Source organism: Chrysochloris asiatica, unplaced genomic scaffold, assembly GCF_000296735.1.
Source record: "Chrysochloris asiatica unplaced genomic scaffold, ChrAsi1.0 scaffold00016, whole genome shotgun sequence".
In the NCBI taxonomy this organism is placed as follows: Eukaryota; Metazoa; Chordata; class Mammalia; order Afrosoricida; family Chrysochloridae; genus Chrysochloris; species Chrysochloris asiatica.
This window is the reverse complement of record NW_006408534.1, coordinates 23876412-23897559: the sequence shown is the minus strand read 5'-3', so window position 1 is coordinate 23897559 and position 21148 is coordinate 23876412. Positions and strand designations below refer to the sequence as shown.

At 43.2% G+C, this 21148-nt stretch overlaps 1 pseudogene; it reads right to left on the bottom strand.

Annotated features, from left to right (window-relative positions):
- Nucleotides 1-5797: 5797 nt before the first annotated feature.
- LOC102810797 lies at nt 5798-6657 on the bottom strand (annotated as a pseudogene).
- Nucleotides 6658-21148: the final 14491 nt, after the last annotated feature.

Genomic DNA, 21148 nt, shown 5'->3' with positions numbered 1-21148 from the left:
CAGACCCTTAGGATTTTGGAGCAAAGACTCTATAAATAATTATTCTCTTTTTGAGAAATAGCTTTTAGCTTGTTACTAGGCCTTAGCAGAGACTGAATACCCAACCATGGACCACCAAGTCACCATGAGACCAGAAATACCCATTATGAACTTGGTATTGTCTGACCCATAGAGTCATAAAGTTGGACATGCAAAACAGCAGCGTTCTATCATTAAATGGAAGTGGTATATATGAGACTGGGCTCAAGCAGGACCTGAAGGCAAAAGTAAGTTACATGAGGAAGTGGCCCATGGTCACCATTCATATTACCTTCTCTTTCCCAGTCTTCATCTATGGCCTCATGGTGCGTTCCTTAGGATCAGTAGACTGAGGAAGAGAAAACTCAGGCTTGGTTTACAGATGGTTCTACATGATATGCAGGCACCACTCAAAAGTGGAGAGCAGTAGCACTATAGGCCCATTCTGGGACTACCCTGAGGGACAGTGATGAAGAGAACTACTTCCAATGGGCAGAACATCGAGCACTTCACTTGGGTTTTCATTTTACTTAGAAGGAGAAGTGGCCAGATGTGCAACTGTATACTGATTTATGGACTGTGGCCAATACTTCGGTTGGATGCTCAGGGACTTAGAAGGAACATGACTGGAAAATTGGTGACAAGGAAGTATGAGGAGAGGTATGTGGATAGACCTCTCTGAATGGGCCAAAAAAGTGAAGATATTTGTGTCTCATGTGAACGTGTACCAAAGGACTACCTTACCAGAGGAGGATTTTAGCACCCAAGTGCACAGGATGACACTAATTGCTTTCTTTTTTCAGTCATTCCTATTATTGTCCAGTGGACTCATTAACAAAGTGGTCGTGGTGGCAGGATGGAGATTATGCATCAACTCAACAGCATGGAGTTACACTCATCAAGGCTGACTTGGCTATAGCCACTGCTGAGTGCCCAATCTTCTAGTAGCAAAAACCAACACTGAGTCCAAGATATGGGACCATTATTCATGGAGATCAGCTAGCAACCTGGTAGACTGATTACATCAGACCACTTCCATAATGGAAAGGGCAGAGTTTTGTTCTTACTGGAATAGATACTTACTCTAGATGTGGATTTGCTTTCTCTGCACACAATGCTTCTGCCAAAACTAATATCCATAGTCTTACAGAATATCTTATCCACTGTCATGGTATCCCACATAGCATCACCTCAGATCAAGGGACCCACTTCACAGCAAATGAAACGGGACAATGAGCCCATGTTCAGGGAATTCATCATGTTCCTCATCATCCTAAAGCAGCTGGCTTGATTGAACATGGAATGGCCTCCTAAAAACACAATTACACCACCAGAAAGGTGGCAATGCCTTGTAGGGTTGGGACAGTGTTCTCCAGGAAGCTGTATATGCTCTAAACCAGCATCCAATATATGATTCTGTTTCTCCAACTGCCAGGATCCATGGGTCCAAGAACCAATGGGAAGTGACACCACTCACTATTACTCCTAATTACCCATTTGAAAAAAATGTGCTTCCTGTCCATGCAACCCTATGCTCTTCAGGTCTGGATGTTTTCATTTCAAAGGGAGGAATAATCCCACCTGGAGAAAAATCACTGATTCCATTAAACTGGAAGTTAAGCATTCTCCCTGACTATTTTACACTACTTATGGCTCTGGAACAACAGACAAAGAAGGGAGTTACTGTATTGGATGATGTGATTGATCCTGATTACCAAGGGGAAATTGGATTGGCATTACATAATGGAGATAAAGAAAAGCATATATGGAGTCCACGAAATTCCTTAGGACATTTTTAAATACTATTATGCCTTGTGATTAAAGGCAATGGTAAATTATAGCAACCCAATTCCAGCATGGCTAGTAATAGCCTAGACCCTTCAGGAACAAAGGTTTGGGTCACACCACCAGGCAAAGAATCACGCCCAACTGAGGTGCTTGCAGAAGGCAAAGGGGATAAGGGAAGGATAGTAGAAGAAGGCAGTTCTAGATATCAGATATAGTCATGTGACCACTTGCAGAAACACTGTATTAAATGCCCAATGTAAATCCTAGAATTATAAAGATCATCAATGAAAAATAAGGACAAAGTTAGCAGCTCTAACACATGGCATATATACACTATCAAACATTACAAAAACACACAAATAGTAAGAGACAAAATAAATGACAGGAGCCTCCTAAAATTAGAAACTTATGTGCATAAAAGATTTCACCAAAAGAGTAAAAAGGGAGCCCACAGAGTGGGGAAGATTTTTTTTTTTTTCAATGACATATCAGACAAGGAACTAATATCTAAAATTCATAGAAAACTACAACACCTCTACAAGAAAAAGACAAACAACGCAATCAAAAAATGGGTGCAGGACATGAACAGACACTTCACCAGGGAAGATATTCAGGCAGCCAATAAACATATGGAACAACTTTCCTTATTTTTTTCTCATCAATGCACTTTTCAATCTCCTGAAAACTTTATAAGAAGGCCATGATCATTTGTGACTTTGAGAAAATCTATCAAGATTAACCCTTTGGAATCCCCAAAAAACAGCTACCATAACCTCCTTCTAAATTAATCTCTACGCCTTGAATTTAACTGGTTCAGAAGATCCCCTTTGAAGCCACCCTAAGACAGGTTCTGATTGGATATTTTTTTGAAGGTACCTAGGAAGACTAAGACAAGTGTACTCGTCTGCAGCCATCCACACAGAGACGTCCTTAAACACATTCTGCTTAGAATAAATCCATGCATGTGCAATGGGCTTCAAAACGTTCATGGGAAAATTCTACTATCTTGTCATTCCATTTTCCACAAACTTTTGAAAGTCTGCTCTTATGAACTGGAATTCTACGAGCAATATTTTTTGACTTAACCTTGCATATGGCTACCCAAACTTTATAGACTTTACTTCACTTAATCTCCATGATGGCCTATAACAGGGGCACTGTTAATAACCCCGTTTTATGAATGTAGAAACTGAAGCATAGAGAAGATAAGTAACTTGTCCAAAAGTCATATGTTTAGTGATTGGCAGATCCAGAAACTATTAGGAACTTAAATCTGGACTTCAGGGCACCTTCTCTTCCTTGGTTGGATGCTTTGAAGGATGGGAAATCTAGTATGTCCAACTACTAGTAAAGTAATTAAAGCCCTGTAGTTATCTTGGCTGTCTTCCCAACACCACTCTTTGGCCATTTTTGCCTTACTGTTGTCTCTCCAGCGAGATAATTTTTACAAATATCATTTGCTCACTGGTAGCAGCAGCATTAATTTCTAGTAAATAAACATTACTGAGCCTACTGTGTGTCAGGCATGGCACAAGATATGATCATCTAATCTCATGACAACACTTCAAGGTAAGTATTATGGTCCTTTTTCCACAGAAAGGTCACACAGCTGTGAGGAAGCAGGGAACTCAGGGATCCCGCCTCTGAACCAGTTAAGCTCTCTAATCTGAGTATAGTGAATGGAAGCTCAGCAATGGCTTGATGTTTGGGCTTGCAAGGAATTGGAGTGTCTGAGGCCCTATGACAAGAATGTAAATGCCTAAATTCATGTGTATGGGTCCATAGACACTCCAAGCATCAGGCATCCTGACTCCTAACGAACCAGGACCATTTAGCCCAAGAGGACAGAAGCAGCAAGGCCTCTACACAAGTGATACTCACAATACAAATGCATCTTATTTAAGAGACTCTAGGACAAGTGTTTTCATTTCTTTGTTGGAAAAGATCAGATGTCTTTCAGGACAGAACCTGGCCACCTTGAAATTGGTGAAGCTTCAGAAAGAGCCTTTTCTGAACCCTCCAAAACTTTCTCCTCCATTTCTCCACTCAGAAATCATTGCAGTATGAGAGTCTCTTTCCATCCCAACCCACTGGCCTCTGGGGAGGAAGAAAGAAAAGCAAACACAGTGCAGATGTTTCAGGGAAAATGGAATTTGGAAAAAGGATGTTTGTTCACAATTTACCAAAAATAGAGAACCTAAAAGAGGAAGAGACAACCTCTTAACCCATTTAAAAAGCTATTTCCCAGGAAGGACTAGTTAAGTAACGGACAAAGACATGCGGAAAAGCTAATACCACTGACAATATAAAAATATGTAGCTCTTGGTGTGTTAAAAAAAAAAAAAAAGTAAACAGCACACTAGTAAAACACATAGGCAGCAGCAAATATCACAATGAGAGATTTGAAAATCCATCTACCAAAAGCTTGTTAAGAACACAGGCACAGAAAACAAATAATTGATTAAACAAATTAAAAATGGCTTAATAATTATGAAATGTTCCATTAATAATCGTATAAATTATAACCTGAACCTACCACTACACGACTTTCAGATACTAAGATCTGTTCTAGTGCTTTATCACACGTTAATGTAAATCTACCAACATAGGTCTTCAAAAGCTCACACTACCAGAGTGAGGCTTTATAAACCAGAGCCAGGCTTTCTGGAAATACTTTGGGAAAAATGTATGAAGGACAATTAACTAAAAAAACATAAATTTACAAGAATATTTTGAGGAAATAGTCAAAAATTCAAGCAAGAAATTATGTAAAAAGATAATCAATAAAGAGAATGTTGAATAGCAAAAGTGATAGACCAGATGTTCCAAAATAGGAGAATAGTTAAATATATTACAATATATCTATTTGATTATTGTTATTGTTGTTGTTGTTGTTAAGTGCCGTGGAGTCAATTCCGACTCACAGCAACCCTGTACAGGGTTTCTGAGGCTGCAAATCTTTAGGGGAGCAGAAAGCCTCATCTTTCTCCCACGGAACAGCTGGTAGTTTCGAACTGCTCTCCCTGAGGTTCGCAGCCCGACTCGTAACCCCTACGGTACCAGAGCTCCCTAATTAAGTGCCATCAAATCAATTCTGGCTCATAGTGACTCTATACAGAGTTTTCAAGGAGCTGGTGGATTTCGGCTGCTGACTTTATGATTACCAGTTCAGTGCTTATCCTACAATGCCACACCAGAAAAATTGGTGGTTGTTCTGTTTTGTTAATGTTCTTTTTTACTTTTTATTGTGAATGGAATGAAGGTTTGCAGAGAAGACCAGATTTACAATCAACAAATCTTATACTTTGTTTAATCTCAATAATTGCAATCCCCTCCATGTAAAAACGTCATTCCACTTCTTTCTATGGTTCCTAGTTCCATTTCACCCTCCTTCCCATCCCTTCTCAAATTTGTCCTTAGGTAAGTGCTGCCATTTTGATCTTGAATGGCTGACCATTCTAAGGTGAGCATACCTTGCTAGAGTTGTTCCTCCTGTATACCTATCTACTTGTTGTTGTTAAGTGCCGTTGAGTCGATTCCGACCCATCTATTACTTGGCTGAAAATTAAGCCACAAGGGTGAGTATCATTCCAGACCTGAAGAGTAATCAAGAGTAATCTCAGGTTCCTCCAGTCTCCTTCTCACCATAATCCCAGTCTTTTGGATAATTTTGAATTTTGTTTCACATTTTCTCCTACTCTATCCAAGAACTTCTAATGTGATTCCTTTCAAGACAGTTGGTAATGGTAGCCAGGCACCATCTAGTTTTGTTCTCAAAGTCGTGGTGACTGATGATCACATGTTCCATTGTTCAATTGGACTAGTTGATCCCAAGCACTTCAAATTTTCATTAATCTTCTTTCTTCCGCACATTGAGAGACCAATAACTGCACTTTGACAGCTGCTCATAAGCATTTTTTTTTCTTTAGAAACTGATATTTATTTTCCATTAACCTTATTTCCATTTTCTAAGAGACTGTGAGAGAACAGCTTAAGACCATTCAGTGGCTGTTCCTACCCACTCAGTGGCCTGAGCAGTGGGGGCTGTGGACCAGTCTTCAGTTGCAGGCTGAGTACTCCAGTCTTCTGTAGGGAACTGCTGAATGGGCACAGAAGGCACTTGCTTGCCTTCAGACCAATCTGCAGCCTCCAGCTGAGCAGCAGTGAAATTAGGAGCAGACTCAGTCTATTCACCCTGAAATTCTTCGTTGGTCACAGCCTTTTCAACAACGACCTGCTTTTCCTTTTCAGTATCTTCTGGATCTCTGGAGAAACAGAGGTCAGGCATGACTTCCCATGGGTGCTCCCGGGAGATGGTGCTACACATGTGAAGAACTTCATGAAGCAGCATCCACCACATCAGACCCACTGAATGAGCTCCCTTGTTGTTACATGGGATGGCAGTGACCATGAATCTGTATTGCACAGAGCATTGGTGGGCAAGTTAACACAAGATGCTTCTGTGAGAGGTTGGTGATCAGTAACCACCAGAAGCCATGGCTCCTGGAAGGCTGTGTGGATCTGATTCGTGAAAGTTCCTGGAGTGAAGCGCCCAGCAATAGGAGTGGCTCCAGTGGCAGCAGCAAACTTCAGCACAGTTCGCTGGCCGGTATTCCTGGAGGATACGACACTGACGTCAGCTGGGTTTTCAATGGCAACAATGGCCCAAGCTGCCAAGAGAAGCTTCTCCCAGCTCCGCTTCAGGTTTATGATATAGATGCCATCACTTTTCCTTTTGTAGATGTACTGTCCCATTCAAAAGTCAAGGCTGGTGCCACTTAAGTGGGTTCCTGCTGCAAGGAATTTGTGGACATACTCCTTTATTTGCAGGACATCAAGGGCTCCGGACATTGTGAAAGTTTCCCCTTTAAGTTACGATGGGAACCCAGAACAACCCTTCTCTGGGTAGCGTGGAAAGGCTGCTCATGAGCTTTTAAGATCCCAGATGCTACTCACTGAAGTCATATGTAGAAGTTTGTCTTTGTGGACTATGTTATGCCAATTGATCATAGTTTGCCCTGAGATCATGGTTCTGAGTCCCCAGCCCAGCAACACATTGCCTTAAGATATTCGATAATATCTAAGGTGTTTTCATTTTGCTCTCTGTATGAGTTCAGTGTGGCACTGTGGGATAATGCACTGGATCAAAAGGTCAATTTGAACCGCAAGGTCAGCAGTTCAAATTCACTGGCTGCTCCTCAGAAACCCTATACAGGGTCACTATCAGATGGAATCAACTCAACAGCACTTAACAACAACAATCTGGTCCAACACATCCATATAAATAGAGAAGAGACTGAAGTTGTCAAAGACTTCATTTTGCTCAGATCAACTATCAACACTCATGGAAGCAGGAGCCAAGAAATCAAATGATATATTGCATTAGGCAAATCTGCTGCACAAGACCTCTTTAAGTGTTCAAGAGCAAAGATGTCAGTTTAAGGACTAAGGTGTACCTGACGCAAGATATGGTATTTTCAATAGCCTCATATGCATGTGAAAGTTGGACAGTGACTAAGGAATGCATTTGAGTTATGGTGTTGGGGGAGAATATTGAAAGTGTCATGTACAGCCAAAAGTACAAACAGATCTGTGTTGGAAGAAGTATAGCCAGAGTGCTTCTTGGATGTTAGGATGGCCAGACTTCATCTCTCATGCTTCAAACATATTATCAGAAGGGACCAGCCACTGGAGAGGGATGTCATGTTTGGTAAAGTGGAGGGTCAGAGAAAAAGAGGAAAATCCCCAATGAGATAGATGGGCACAGTGGCAGTAGTGATGGGCTCAAATGTAGCAGCAATTGTGAGGTTGGCTTAGTACTGGGCAATGTTTCGTTCTGTTGTGCATAGAGTCGCTATGAGTCAGTACCAACTCTATGGTACCTAACAACAACAACAATGGTCCATCACAGCCATAGGTGTGTTTTCAGCAAAGGTAAACACCATGTAAAAATATTTTCTGTAAAATCCTTACATATTTGTGGGTATATTCCCACACTGACTTCCATACCTGTTCACTCTCTATCTGTCCATGCATTTACCCGGAGACTGCTATTGTTCCAGGGTTGTGTATGTAATAGTATTTACCTCTATCCCTTTTAACCCTTGCATTCCTCCCTGTGTCTTCACCTGTATTCATTATTCTTTTGCCAACCTCCTTTTCCTCGTGTATTGCCTTCCCTGTCACCCGAGTTAACATGTGTCTACTCTCTAGACAATGGAGTCCTGGTAGTGTATTATAAGTTGAGCTACAAACTGCAAGGTCAGCAGTTTGAATCTACCAGCTGCTCCTTGGAAGAAAGGTGAGGCTTTCTGCTTCCAAAAAGATTTACAAACTCAGAAATCCTATACAGAATCACTATGAGTCGGAACCAACTCTACAGCACATAACTACCACCACCACCACCACCACTCTCTAGCCAATAAATTACTCTCCCTTCCCTCTCATCCCTAGTAACCATCAAAGAATGTTTCTTTTAGCATGAAAATCTTTTCTTGAATTTTTACAATAGTGATCTCATACAACAGAAAATGGTGTTTTTGAAGATTGTTAATGCAAAAGAAAAAACTATATAGTAGTAACAGAAAAATTAGAATAAAAAGAAATTTTATGATCCCAATTAAAATATAGTGATAGTTATAGATATAGATGGGATCCTGGTGTGGCCCTGTGGGTTAGGTTAATAGGCTGGACTGCAAAGTCAGTTTGAACTGCAAGGTCAGCGGTAAAGCTCACCAGTCACTATGGGTCAGAACCAAGTCAACAACACTTAACAGCAACAACACATAGATATATATAAGAAACTCTGATGGTTCTGTGTGTTAAGCATGGCTAACTGCAAGGCCATCAGTTCAAATTCACCAACTGCTCTGTGGGAGACAGATGAAGCTGTCTGCCATTGCAAAAATTTAGTTTTGGAAATCCTATATAGGGTTGTTGGACTCGACTCAATGGCAGTAGTTTGCTTTGGTTTGCTTATAGGCATACCTTGGAGACATTGTAGGTTTGGTTCCACACCACTACACTACATTTAATATCACAATAAGGCAAATCTCATGATTTTTTTCCCCCAGTGCATATAAAATTTGTTTTCATTATACTGTATACTCTATGAAAGAGCCCTGGAAATCCCATGAAACAGTTCTACTCTGTCCTATAGAGTCCCTGGGAGTCAAAACTGACTTGATAGAAGTGAATTTTGGAGTGAGTAATACTGGTGTGGTGCTGTGGGTTAATGTGTCAGACTGCAAAACTGTTTGAGCTGCAAGGTTGGCAATTCAAGATCACCAGCTGCTCCTCAGAAACCCTGTACAGGGTCACTATGGGTCAGAACTGACTTGACGGCACCTAACAACACAACAACAACAATCTATTAAGTGTACAATAGTGGCGCTATGTGCACTGGACTACAAGGTTGGTTTAACCCGCCAGGTCGGCAGTTCAAACTCACCAACTCTCCTCAGAAACTATATGGGGCCACTATGAGTTGGAACCAATGAATGTTTTCAAAGCTATGACCTTTCAGAGGGCCTGTCTCGTGAGGACCCAACTTGATGGCACTTTACAACAACAGCAACGCTCTTAGTGTGCAACAGCATTATGAAAAACTTTGAAACATTATGAGAATTATTAAAATGTGACAGAGGCATGAAATGAGCACATGCTGTTGTAAGCATGATGCTGATAGACTTGCTGTAAAAAGGGTTGTACAAAACCCACAATATCTGTGATGTACAATAAAGCACAGTGCTGTAAAACAAGGCAGGCCTGCTTAACAGCATGACCTTACAGAAACCTGACAACAATGTACATCTATGGCAGAGAGTCAGCATGATGCTGTGTCACCTCTATAGTACTGAGGCTGGCCCTATGGCCCCCGCTCTCCTGAATGTGACAGGCATGTAATGAGACCTTTGGATGTTTCAGAGGGTGGGAGAGAGGCTGACAGGAAATGAAGAAGAGCCTGAGAGAAAGCCATGGTCGAGAAGGCCTGAAGAACAGGATCGTTCGGTGTTACCAATGTGGTCATGGTAAGTCAGTGGCCCAGAAAATGTCAGGTGCAGTGGACCAGGAATAGGACCACTGTGAGGGGCAAGCTCCAAATGACCAAGAGCTATGCAGAAATTGAGAGCTGAGCCTAGCACCTTGGCAGGGGACACAACATATGTGGGCAGCTTCACCCTGCCTAAGTGTCCAGATCTCTCCCACCAACCATCTGGTCATCACATAATCTCCCAACACAATGCCTCAGGACACAGGCCACCTCAGTGTGGGAGTGACAGGCACTCACATCCCAATACTTGGGAGACACAATAGGGACCACCAAGCAGGTGTGTACATTTCTTTCTAGTATGTATTAAAAATCAAATAAAACAAGACCAAAATGTAGTTGTTTATCATGGGTGATGAGATTGAAAGTTACATTAATTGTCTATATTTTCAAATACTTCTACATTGAGTATATATTACTTCTATACCTAGAGCCAACAAAAAAGACTTAAAAAAAAAATATATATATATATATATATATACATGCTTTTTTTTTTTTCCTTAATCCTTTACAAAAATAAAATTCTTCTGAGTTATTCCAAACCAGTTTTTCTGCAGCTAGCTTGTAAGGCCAAGGATCAGGACTCCATCCTGAGAAAGTCTTACAGTTCCATTCCAGCCCTATGGGGAAGCTCATAACACCTCTGCCTCTCCTCTCCGTACATTCACAGAAAGTAAGTTGACCAAAAGACCCCCAAGGCAAAGGTACCAGGCATCTTTCCATAAGGTAACCTGCCTGTAACCACAGTGGTGCCCCTTAGAGGGCTCACTGGAGATGTTCCTCAAAGTCCCAGCCTCCTACAGGTACTGCAGTCTGAAAACCTAATTTCTCCAGGGTGACGATTCATAAAGGAGAATGGCCAAGGTCATCTTGTGGCATCCTGTGGGGACCAGACATTGGCTACCCAGGCAACACCACTCTTACCAAGTGTTGGTTTGGGGTCACCCTCTACTTCCTTCCACTACATGCACCAAGATCCCTCCCTACAGTTCCCATCTTTCTCCCTACTCTACCCTGTGGGCTGCAGAATAAGACTGAGATTACTCCTTAGTGAACAAAGTCATAGATTTACAGGCAATCAACATGTCCCCAGTTTGGACCATAGACAGACAGACAGACAGACAGACAGACAGATAGATAGATAGGTGATAGACTCTTGCTTGCTGGAAGCAAAGAGGACTTCAAATACTTACTGATGAAGATCAAAGACTGCATACAGCCTTCAATATGGATTGCACCTTAATATATAGTAAACAAAAATCCTCACAGCTGGACCAATAAAAAAATCATAATAAATGGAGAAAAGATTAGAGTTGTCAAAGACTTCATTTTACTTGGATCCACAATCAATGCTTATGGAAACAGCAGAATCAAACAACACCCATGTGCTTTATAGTCCAGCCCATAGCACATTTCACTGAATACCACACCCTTTTATACCTCAAAGTTGTGCTGCCTGAAATATTTCCCTACTCTGCCTGGTGAGTGTCTGTTCATCCTTCAGAACCCAGCTCAGATGTGCTCTCCTCTGCAAAGCCATCCCTAGCAGTCCCCCAATGCCAGCAGAGCTAGTAGCTAAAAAAACAAAAAAATACAAAAATGGGGAGGAATCAGACTGAAGAAGAATTGATGCATTTGAAGTATGGTGTTACAGAAGACCATTGAAAGTACCATGGACTGCCAGAGAACAAACCCAGCTGCCTTGGAAGCAGTACAGTCAGAATGCTCCTTTGAAGTTACGGAGATTGGGAGACTCCGTCTCTTGTACTTTGGACATGTTGTCAGGAGGGACTAGTTCCTGGAGAAGGACATCATGCTTGGTTAAGTGGAGGGTCAGCAATAAAAAAGGAAGGTGGATTGACGCAGTGGCAGCAACAATGGGGTCAAACAGAACAATAATTGTGAGGATGGTGCAGAACTGGGCAGTGTTTCATTCTGTTGTATATTGGGTCACTATGATTCAAAATCAACAGCAACAAAAAACATGGGTGAATGCTCTTGTAGACTCGTCACACACTCACTTATTTTCAGGTTGCTGTGAACCAAACTCCCAAATCCAGGCCTGTCTAGGTTCTGGACCCAAAGACGTCCAGACATTAGCATTATGAGTCAATTCCCTAATCAGTTCCAGGGAGCTACTCCTTACGGCCACTAGGCTCCTCTAAAGGGATGATTCAATGCACTGTATGGAAGAAACACTGCACTCAAGAGTCAGGAGAACCAACTTTGGTTTCTGTTTTGTTCCCCAGTGACCTTGGGTGAGACACTGAGCTTCTCTGGCCTCATCTCTAACACAGGGACGTAGTTTGCCCTCTGTCTACATGTTGTGAGGACCGGTGAGGGTGTGTAAACGTGTTCAGTGATGTGTAGAATCTGTGCAGTTTTCTGAGGAAGTGAGCCAATTGTCAGACTTTATAGCCATTGGACCCTCCAAGCACTTCTAGGCCCATTTCTTCTCAGGAGGCTTCCTTCTTAGGAGTCAAGGCCTATTGGTCTTTTGAGTATAATTCCTTAATCTTATGCTGTGTCCCCCAGCTATTTAGTGTGTGAAATTTTTGTCTTTCCAATTAGATTATCAGATGGTTGACTACAAACAACTTCCCTGGAGCTCTGTTTGACAGTGTCTCTTACTGGGAGATGGGAAATGTGTCAGAGGCCTTTTGGAAGATACAACATCTCTTACCTGTGGGTTTCTGCTCGCTAAAGGAGAAACGTAGTGTGGGGTATAACTGTCTGGTCACTCCCCTTGTCTCCTTTGGTTATGGAAATCAATAGAAGGAACAAGGCCTCTGCTATGGGCAGCTATTAGTAGTGCTGGGATAGGTAGCTAATCTCAAAGCTCCCTTCCAGAACTAAAAATATCAAATTCTAGGATTTTAAGCACTTCAGATCTTCTAATTCAAAGAATCAAGAGTTCTAAGTGCTCAAATCCTGAAGTTCTGAGATACTTGTTCCCAGGAACAGCATCTCTTGGCTGCTCTCCTACCCAGAAAATGCATGGTCCATTTGGAATGGAGTGGGCCTGGCCTCATCATTATATTAGGAAATCAAGCACTTCTGTAGCAGAGAGGCCGTGTACTTCTGCCATGAGTAAATCACTGTTGAGTGCTCCAAATGGGAGGAACAAATGAGTCACCCCAAACTGGGATTAAGTAAGGGGCATGCTCAGGGCAGCACATCATTGCCTGAAGTGTGCCTCCTAGGGTAGCTCTGCACAGACAGGCATTTGCTGTTTCTGGGCCCTGTGGCTAGGAAAGTTGGACCCTGGGAGTCTGCCAGTCTGGGACAGGCTCCAGTTTCCATGAAGAAGACACTGATGTAGGTCTCAGAGTTTCCTCTAAAGAACCTTCTACATCACCAGTGAGGAGGGCAGGGAGAACCAAGAGGTGTGTCCTTGTGTCTCTGAAACTGAGTTGGCTGTTAGCACAGTTGCCTCTTGGGGAGGTTCAGGCTACCCAGCACCTTAGAGGACCACAGGGCAGACCATGCAAGCAGTGAGCAGTGGCTACTTGCTTGGCTGACCTGTAACCAACAGACCCAATAGAATGTTCCCTGAGGTAATGTTGCCCTCTTCCTGTGAAGAGAGGTGTCTAGTGATGGGGAACTAGGGAACCAGCTCAAGTGTGGTGGCAGGTGAGTGTCCTAAGAGGAGAAGATGTCCCTGCCTGGGTCTCCAGACCTCTTCCTCCACTATGTGGTCATTACTTGAGGGGATTGAGCCCTCACCTCAAGTCCTTCCACCAGATTGCTCCCCTACACACAATGCCCCAGGATGGGAGGAACTTAATACCTGGACTGTGGAGGCCCAACCAGCTCAGGATCCTTACTCACAGCTGGGGAGGAAAATCATGGGGGCAGAGCGGTTGAAGATTCTATGTCTTAGATATGGAGAGAAAGGGAATCCGTAAGTGAAGATGACTAAGGTTCCTTCAGCTTTCAGAGCCCCCAGTAGCTCCTACTGGACCAGTGGGTCCCAAGTCTGTCAGTTCACCACCATATACATACTGCCTAGATGAGAAGCTGATATCCGGGTAGCACTCAGCCAATAGCTATTGAATGAATGAATGAATGAGGCTAATGCATTAGAGAGACCATCGGGTGTCAGCAGTCCTTCAGATTGCCCCTGCTAGAGTCACCCTCTCTCTTGTCAGACAGGCAGATGGACCTGGTGAGGCCGGGAATGGACAGCCTGTCCCATCTGGCCCTTCTGTCTGAATGGCTTAGACCTCAGGCTGTAGGCTCTGCATGTGACCTTTGGTGCAGCCACGGCTCCAGACTTCAGCCTAATCTTTATTTCTCTGAGTCTTCCTCACTTCTGGCTGGGCAATGGGCTTCCCATCTACCTAGACCTCCAGGGTCTGGGGAGAGACTGGCAGTGAGTGACTGGTATCCTTCATTACCTCTTTGTTAAGGTTGAGATTCACCTTGTACTAAAGGGTGCTGACTCCCTTTGAGGGCTCTCTGTAGGCAACAATGGGCCGGCTTGTACAGTGTGGGCCTTGGCCCTCTCCACTTTGGGGCAGCTCCCTTTCCCCCATCTCTCTATCTCTGAGGTTTCCCTGCTCTCAGACTCCTCAGATCACCTGTTCTTTTCCCCCAACTCCTCCCCAGCCTGGCAGCCTCCTCTCCCCTAGCGCCTTAGCCAAGACCCACCCTGACAAGTCCTCTCATTGTTTCAGGACAAATTGGGTAGAACCAGCTGGGATTTTTTAAATATACAGATTCAGAGTAAATTCAGGCATGGATGCCTTGAGCATTATTTATTGAACACCTCCCAAGTAGAGTGCTGGCCCTGGGCTAGATATTTTCATAATCCTTGCAGCAATCTGTAAAGTGTAGTTTATTAGCTTCTATTTACTTTAGAGTTAGGCACTGGGTTGCTAGTCACATGTCAGCTGTTCAAACCCACCAGCTACTTCAAGGGAGAAAGATAAGGCTGTCTGCTCCCATAAAGATATACAGTCTCAGAAACCCTATAGAGGGTAGTTTTGAGTTGGAATCAATTCAATGACAGTGGGTTTAGTATTTACATTAGAAACTTGTCGAGTAGACTCAGAAAGACTCTGGTGGAGCAAATGGTTAACAGACTTGGCTGCTAACTGAAAGTCCACCCAGAGGCATCTCAGAAGAAAGGCCTGGAAATGTGTTTCCTATGGAGCACAGATCTAGTCTGACACATACAGGTCACCATGAATCAGTGTAGACTTGACAGCAACTGGCTATTTATACTGGAGGACACTGAGGCACAGAGAGATGAACTACTGGACAAGAGAACAAGAGCAGAGTCTAGACTGTAACAGCTTGATTAGGTACAAAGTTTCAAGACAGATAAAGAGGAGAGGTCCAGGAAACCCAGGTCTCCCTGGCCCCATGTCCAGTGTTCCCCACACTGCCTCCCACTGCCCCTATTGCTACTTAGAGCCTCACATAACCCCATCTACTCTTGACTCCCGTGTTATGCTATATTCACTCTGTGGCAGAAGCCAGCAGCTTTGTGTGTTGTGGAGTCTGTGGGAGGAATGCCAATCTCAAGGCCAGGGTAGAGGGGCAGGATGGTCATGCTGTGAGTGCCTAGAGCCAGCCAGGCAGACTCCAAGAGCTTACAGCTGCTCACACAATGCAGCCTGCCCCAGCCACCAAGGAGGGACCATCTGTGCCCATGCCCCTGTGCTGCCACCAGCCCGCTCCATCATGAGAGTTGTCAAGGGAAGAGAAACCTTCTATTATCTTCCTGGGTCAACAAACAGCCATCCTGTAGACTCCAAGCTGCACATTCTGGGATCAAACAGGATCAAGTCTTGTTTGAAACCGTCGCTCATCAGAGCACAGTAATTTTTCAAACATGAGAGTAGTCACCAACCATCAGAAAGCCTTAACACCTCAGAATCTGGGAACCCTGAGAAATTGCAAAGGATTTTAAAGGCTAGGTGTTTATTTGAAATCCTCAGCACTACTTGGCTCACTCTGTCAGTGGGATTTTCTTGTTGAAACCCTATAGAGGGTTGCTATGAGTCAGAATTGACTCGACAGAACTTAACATGATGCTGTAGGATAAGCACCGGACTGCTAACCACAAGGTAACAATTCAAATCCACCTGCAGCTTCCTGGAAACCTTAAAAACAGGGTTGTTATGAAGCTGAAGAGGTTCCAGGGGAGCTTTCAGACAAAGACAGATTAGGAAACAGGATTGGCAATCTGCTTCTGAAAGTTAATCAAGGAAACCTTTATGGATCACAGTGATCCCATCTGCAACTGACCATGGAGATGCACAGAATCAGGCAGTGTTTGTTCCATTGTGAACGGCGTCGTCACCATGTGATGTGAACTGATGGCAGCTAACAACAACAACAACATGTCCACTTTAAAAAGTTTTCTGGTCTCGCTGGTCACCTCCTCCACCCTACCGGTCCCATTTTTGCTTTCAGGCATGTACCGTTTGCCCCATCAGGTAGAGCTCATCCCAGATCACCATCACTTTTCATCTGGATCTCTGCACTGACTTCCTACCTGGTCTCACCCTACAAAGCATCTCGCTGGGGGTCTTCCTCTTTTTCTCTGACCCTCCACCTTACCAAACATGATTTCCTTCTCTAGCGACTGCTCCCTCCTGATAATATGTCCGAAGTTTGAGAGACAAAGTTTGGCCATCTTGACCTCCAAGGAGCACTCTGGCTGCACTTCTTCCAACACAGAGCTGTTGGTTCTTTTGGCAGCGCATGGCACTTTCAGTATTTTCCTTCAACACCATAACTCAAAAGCATCAATTCTTCTATGGTCTTCCTTATGCACTGCATATGAGGTTATTGAAAATACCATGGCTTGGATCAGGCACACATTAGTCTTCAAGCTGACATCTTTGCTCTTCAACACTTTAAAAAGGTCTTGTGCAACAGATTTGACTAATGCAATATGTCCTTTGATTTCTTGACTGCTGCTTCCATGAGTGCTCACAGTTGATCCAAGAAGAATGACGTCCTTGCCAACTTCAATCTTTTCTCCATTGATAAGAATGTCGTTTATTAGTCCAGTGGTGAAGATTTCTGTTTTCTTTACATTGAGATGCAATCCATACCGAAGGCTGTGGTCTTTGATCTTCATGGATTGTGTAGATCTGGAACAGGGCCCATTTGAATCCAGGCACCAAGGCAGCACAGTGGACCGCTCAAACCTAGAAGCTCCAGGAAAGAAAGAAAGAATCCTAGCTTTTCCATGGCCTGTGTGAAATCTGTTCTGTCAGACTGGTATCTGTTTGTCTCTCCAAAGCTGCTCCAAAAAGTTCAAGATGGCTGTGCCACATCTGGCCTGCAGTCTCCTTTTGTCACCCCTGTTCAGTTTCTCCTCCCAGTAGCTATTCGATGCACTTCTTCAAAGCTTTCCTCAGAAGCTCAGGGTTCTAAGACTATCCTTTGTGTCTGTTTTATTTGGTCTCCCATATCTTTGTTGTTGTGGTTGTTGTTAAGTGCTATCAAGTCAATTCTGACTCATAGCGACCCTGTATAGGATTTCCAAAGAGCAACTGGTGGGTTTGAACCACTGATTTTTCAGTTCAAAGTGACCTTGTGGTCTAGTGCCACATCAGGACTCCATTGAGAGGATCTGTATATCACGTCTTCCTAGTCTGCCATCTTGCTGGAAGTCCTTGGGAAAAGTGTTCTGTGGGTTATTGGCAGCCCTGGGATTCAAAGTCAAACACAGATAAGTCCTCACCAGGCATGTACCAGGAGCTGTCATAATTACAATAATTTATGCTCTAACAGGAGCATGAAATAGAAAGTCACTCCATAAGGTATGAGGGAGGGCTTCATGGAGGAGGATAGATAGGTTTGAACTCACTTGAGCAGGGCTTTCAGCAAGCTGTGAGTCTACTTCTGAATTCCCCAAAAGGCCTGCCATCCCCAACATGTCTGTGTTCTTTCCTAGTTCTACATTTTGGCTCCTGCTGATTTTTCTGTGACATAAATGCAAATGAGACAACAAGCACATAACTTCAAAGTCAAGGAAGCTGATGGCTGGAGTAGTTCCCCAGGGCCCCCTGTGGGTCTGGGAAAGTTGGCAAAGATGATGAAGGCCAAGGCCTTTTTTTCTTTTTTCCTACGTATTCTTTCCATCTTCGTTTTTAAAAAATTTTTATTGTGGATTGAGTAAAACTTTACATTCAACACATTGTTTCATTACAATGATTATAATCCCCTCCATGTATCAGAGGAGTTCTGGTAACGTAGTGGTTATGAGTTGGGCTGCCAACCTCAAGGTCAGCAGTTCGAAACTACCAGCGGTTCCACGGGAGAAAGATGAGGCGCTATGCTCCCTTAAAGATTTACAGCCTCGGAAACCCTGTGCAGGGTCACTATGAGTCGGAACTGACTCCACAGTACTTAACAACAACATGTACCATCAATTAACAGTGTTTCTTTCCATTCACTTTAGTTCTTTTTTTTTTTTTAAACACTCAGGCATATATAATAATTTACACCACCAAAGGGCACATTCTGCATGACTGCCTCCTGGCCGCCAGTTCTTAGTCCCTCTCTTCCTATGAATCTAGAGTCCTCAGCTGCTCCCTCTCTCCATGTCCCCATCTCTGCCTCCATCTCTGGTGTCTCTGCTTCTCTGGATAAGATCTCCCATTCTGCTTGTGCTTTTATCCCTTGAGGGTCCTAGGGTCCTTTGTTTCTGGACTGTAAGATCAACCACTTCCCCTGTTTTTGTTACAGAGCATCTACCTTTAAAATTGTGACAGTCGCAATTAGTCATGATAACAATTATTCAATATTGAATCATAAGACTCTTACCCCCATCTCTTTTAACCAGACCCATCTAGACAAGATGAAAACTATTCAGCAGGAACTCTTCCCCTCCGCGCCCCCACCCCCCCACACACACACACACTATTAAACTAAGCTCCTCCTTGAAACCATGTAAGCCAGTCACTTCATACCTTCATCGCCCTCTCGTTTTAGGTAGCCAATGTCTAAGTTGCCCATCCCTATCTACCCTGTGTACAGAGGGGATAGCACTGATACTTGATTTGAAGACTCCTTCCCTCTCTGTTGGTATTCAGAGTTACTACCTCCATGAGTATAGGTCAAGTTCATCAAATTGTAGTAATTTACCCTTGCTTCCTTTATCAACAATTGTTGCGTTTTTGTTTTGTTTTAATCTTCCTCTAGTTGAGTTCTGATTATCAAGCCATCGAAACTAGGTCAAATGGGTACTATCTGCAAGTTTAGGTGTTCTTGTGCATCTCCCCTCACTTAATTTCATATCAGCTGGATGCTTCACTCTCAGCTCTAGCCCTCTATGGCTATGTCCTTGTCCATGGGCTCAAGTGTCCCCAGGTCTCACCACACTTTGGACCAACCAGTCCTTACTCTTCTCTCTCTCATCTCCAGGTCAACAGGAGTCAATGGACTGTGGTTGAACTCAGCACCATTTCACCCGAACTACAATGTTTCTGCCCTTACCCTATGCTCTACCATCACCTCTCTCTACCTCCCTATAAGCCCCCCACTCCAACCCCATCATTGTGGTTACCTTATATTCCATTAACTTTTCCCTCCATTTAAGACAGTCTATTTTATCCTGTAATCTACCTGACCTTCTTACCACCTGGATCTCTGTTCCTCTGTTTTTGTCTTCTTTCACATTATAATTGTTTTGAACATAGACTGGTCTCCCAGATCCTCTCAATTTGTTCTTATAGTTTTATTCTGTTCTCAAGTCTTCCATTTGTCAATAGAGTTTCCGGTGATGCTGCCATGCACGTTAATCTTTGGTTGTTGTCTGTTCTTGTTGGTTTTCAGTCCACAGAACTCCCTTTAGGATGTTTTTCATTGCAGGGTTGGCTTTGGCAAAATCCCTTGGCTTCTGTTTGTCCTGGAATGTTTTGATTACACCATCGTATTTGATGGACAGCTTTGCTGGGTAGGGGATTCTTGGGAGGTAGTTTTTTCTTTCAGGCTTTTATGTACGTCTCCCTTCTTGCCTTCATGGTTTCTGTTGAGAGATCGAAGCTTAATCTGATTGCTTGCCTTTGTATGTTATATTTCTCTTTTCCCTAGCTGCTTTCAGAATTCTGTCCTTATCTTTGATTTTGGAGAGCTGGATTATTATATGTCTTGGTGATTGTCTTTTAAGGTCTATCCTTTCTAGGGCTCATTGAGCTTCTTGAATGCTTATCTTTTCACTTTTCAGGATGTTAGGGAAATTTTCTTCCAGAATCTCTTCAACTATCTCTTCTGTGGACTTGTGTGATTCTTCCTGTTCTGGAATGCCGACAATTCTTAAGTTATTCTTCTTCATGTTGTCCAACATGAATCTTAGGTCTTCTTCAGATTTTTTAAAATCCTTTTTTTCTGCTTGCTCTTCTATCTTAGTAGTGTTGAGAGATTTATTTTCTAGCTCACTAGTTCTGGCTTTTATCTCTTCAATTCTACTCCTTTGCCCTTTCAGTGTATTATCCATTTCTGATATTCTATTATTAATTGTTTGAACCTCTTTCTGTAGGTTTAGATTGTTCCAGTAGCACTTTCCTGATGTCTTCCTTATTTTTCTCAACTCCATTGTAAAGTGTTTTGAAACATTTTGTAATCATTTTTCTGAATTCCTTCTCAGGCGTTTCCAAAGCCTGCCCTCCTTCCAGTATGGAGTGTAGGTCTACCTCCAGATCAGTCGCCTCTGTCACTTTATCTTGTTTCTGAACATATGCTGATATGGTCATCTGTTTCTGTTTTTTTGGGCATATTCAGTGGTTAGCTGTAGCCTTAATACTTAGATGGATGTGTGTTTGGGTGTGTGTGTTTTTTTATGCTTTCTGATTGCTTCCAGGTAGATGTGACCAGGAGATGGGCTTCCCTTTTCACTCTTCTTCCTATGAAATTTTAAGATGCCATTGTTGGTTGTTATGATGTAACTCAGGATTTAAATTTTGGCCTGTTTCTTTTTTAGTCTGCCTGTCCTGCTCCACAACCCCCATTCAGGCCTTTTTCCTAATGATAAACAGTTCAGGGCCGGCTGTGGCCATCTTGTGTTGCTGTTTGGTTTTAAGTGGAGGCAATCTGTGTGCATGCATAATAGAACCCTCCAGGCATGGGGTATCCACTCGCTTAGGCACCCCCTCTAGTCACAAGAATGGAGGTGCGCAGGAAGAGAGAAGCCAATGAAGATACAAAGAAAAAAGAGAATGTCCACACCTTTATCTCCGCAGTTCTGTCAGGTGTCAATGGCTGCTCTGATCCTTCCCTGTTTGGTCTTGCCCAAGATATGGCTCTGGAAGCAGCTGAGCGTCTTGG